The 2,903-nt window shown below is 52.2% G+C and overlaps 1 protein-coding gene and 1 long non-coding RNA gene across 2 annotated transcripts in view; one reads left to right on the forward strand and one right to left on the reverse strand.

Annotated features, from left to right (window-relative positions):
• LOC113205476 (rho guanine nucleotide exchange factor 12) overlaps positions 1-2,903 on the reverse strand; it is a gene marked incomplete in the record, with an annotated part of 42,812 nt that overhangs the window by 19,619 nt on the left and 20,290 nt on the right.
• LOC127749466 (uncharacterized) overlaps positions 1,744-2,903 on the forward strand; it is a 25,567-nt gene continuing 24,407 nt past the window's right edge. Inside the window, exon 1 of the long non-coding RNA XR_008011165.1 lies at positions 1,744-1,957. This is a non-coding gene — a long non-coding RNA (uncharacterized LOC127749466). The remainder of the gene's footprint in view (positions 1,958-2,903) is intronic.

The raw sequence follows: 2,903 nt of genomic DNA on the forward strand, positions 1-2,903 counted from the left end.
CTCTCTCTCTCTCTCTCTCTCTCTCTCTCTCTCTCTCTCTCTCTCGCTCTCGCTCTCGCTCTCTCCACCCCCCTCCCTTTCTCCTCCCAATCTGCCGACAACAATCACTTTTCCGCGCTAATCATTGTCATCGGCGTCTCAGGAGATGCACGATGAGATCGACGCACACACGCACACACCAACGCGTCGTTCGTTATGCAATAATGATAAAAACGGGGAGGTGAGCAGGCCACAGGAAGTTTTCTGCTCCTCAACTCAGCGCGCCCCACACTTGGTCCGGCGACCCACGACCCAGGGGGGAAGTTGCTTTGCTTGTGTTAAACGTTCCACGGTTTCGGTCAACTCATTTAAAAGTTCAGAAAAATGTGAAGAATACAAGAGACCTGCGTGAAATTGGCTATGGTCCATTCCTGCGAGAAGCGACGATCGGAATTTATCGTTAAGCTCAACGACATTCGCGCCACTTTCAGAACGTCATCTCCTAGTCCTGAAGATGACAAAACAGGTCTTTACCGGCGCCACCTTTCTGCCGTTAAGGGGGGCGCCGAGCCACTGTGCACCCTTATAAAATCGGTGGATCTTTTAAGTCAATTTGTGATACGGCATGCATGAGACGATATGGGGCCTAAGGGGCGTTCCCGACGACGCTGCTACGCAACTATATACGGCAATAAGGCGCTGTTGCGCATTTCGTCGCTGGAGCTTTCCGGGGCAACCCGCATCGCCATGACGCCGCTGCCGTCTGCTCAAGGTGCTGAGAACATGGGGCGGATGGCGCAGAGGTGGCCTTCGCCAATACATTTCCAGGCGTTGTTTTTTTCTTTTTTTTCATTTCCATTGGTGAGTTATTCCACGAGTCGCGGCGTTTGTTTCGGTTTGTTTTGTCGTGCCTGCCCGATCCATTCGACCCATCACGAACGGAAAAGATCACATTCACGTCTGACTAGTAGAAATATATCATTTTGGCCAATTATTCGATCAAACTGATTTGTACATGGTGTAAATTTTCGCCTAAAGAGTGTGGTGTTTTGTTTTCCCATCGAGCATTTAAAACCAACGAAAATCTCGTCTGATGTGACAACATAGAAAACAATTTACTTTTCTGGAAAGTATTATATAAGTATAAGTAGTAGTAAGTACTATATAAGTATTATAAGAGATTTGCGCAGGGAAATACTTGACGCAAGGCAGCCTTTATGAAATAAATAAATACCTCAACACAGTTACGGCAAAAATTTTACGTTAGGTCCAAAAAAATCTCACTCAAGAATCGATCTAGAAAGCAGATTATACAAATTTAAGAATAGGTCTGTGTTGTAATTTTCACTCATATTTAGCTACGTAGAGGAGATAGGGGCGGGCCGAGGCGGGCAGAGCGGCCGGTGCGGCGTCGGTAGCCCAGTATTGTCGGGGGGGAGGGGGTAACGCGAAAGCAAAGCGGCTTCAGCGGGACAGCCATCCCCTCAGCGCCCAATAATGTTGCTGATTTTGTTTGTGTTTGCCGGTTTGCGCCAGGTCTCTTCCCTTTTAATTGACGTCGTATCGAGAATTACAGCTGCTGACACCTTGATATAACTCCAGTATATTACTGTTATAAGTATAAAGTGTTTCAAGGTATCATCTGCTAAAAACGTAACCTCCGGGGGGCGGGGCGGGGCGGGGTGGCGCAAGGCGGACCAGGGCGAGGCGAGTCCTTCGCGGGCGGGGCGCCGCCGGGCGGCCGTAGTCGCGAGGTATGCGGCGCGGCGTGTGGCGTGGCGGGGCGCGGCTGCCGGTGCACAAACAACCCCACCCCGCAGGGTCGGGCGGCGCGGGCGGCGCGGCGCGCTGGGCGGCTTTGCGTAGAGCGGACCATGAGGCCGGCCAGACGGTTTGTTTAGACTTGGCCGTCGCGGGCGGGGCAGACCAGAGCAGGGGCGGCGCGGCGGCGGCGAGTCCCCCACCCACGCCTAGACAGGTATTGAGACACGAACAATCGCAATGAATGACTTTTTGGATGAATGAATTTTTGGAACAATGAATTTGAGTGAATGGCTTTATGGATAAATACATTTTTGAATGCATGAATTTTTGAATGAATAACTTTGAGTGAGTGACATATTGTCTGAATGGATCTATGAATGCATAAATTGATGAATGAGTGAATGAATTGACGAATGAATGAATGAATGAATGAATGAATGAATGAATGATAATTGGGCGAGAGTTGCGTGATTGTCCATACGTGGCCCCTGCAGCGCTCGTTTCGATACCCCCGGTGTAGCTTTACATTTCCACCTACTTCACTTGAGCCCAGTTCACTTCACTGACCTCCAGCTAGCACAAAGCACCCCGGGAACTGCTAAAGACCGCGTGTGTCTGGGCCACGGGTCCCCGCCCACCCTAGGGGCCATGGCGCCACGCGGATGGGGCGAGTTGACAACTGTTGTGTCGTACGGTACGGGGGTAAAGCAAATTGCTACATTCAAAGCCCCCCGCCCCTTTTCCCCCTCCTTTTGATTCTATCGCGCCTACGCTCGATTTGCGTGCTTAGCAATTACGATCCTGTCAACACTGGACAAAAATATGACAATAAAACAATTAGTAGCCAATCATGGTCTCATATATCTGATGATCGTCTGTTCCGCCAGCGCAGTTCGTCGCGGACGGAAAATATTGGCGCGGGCGAAGGGTGAGGGGAGAGGTGGTGCGCCATGAAGCATAAAGTCCTAGAAACACAATCGCACTGCGAACCACGTTGCGGGGGAGGGGGTGGATGCGGGAGGCGGGGCGCCCAGACGGGGTGGGCGGCGCGGCACGCGGCGTCAAGTGTTTGGGGAGCTCCCCGGGAGCTCGCGGAGCGACCGCCGACGCATAAGCAGAGCAGGGGCAGCGGGGCCGGACCGGGCCGGGCCTAGAGGTGT

This window comes from Frankliniella occidentalis, unplaced genomic scaffold (genome assembly GCF_000697945.3).
Source record: "Frankliniella occidentalis isolate FOCC.00 unplaced genomic scaffold, Focc_3.1 Scaffold56, whole genome shotgun sequence".
Lineage (NCBI taxonomy): Eukaryota > Metazoa > Arthropoda > Insecta > Thysanoptera > Thripidae > Frankliniella > Frankliniella occidentalis.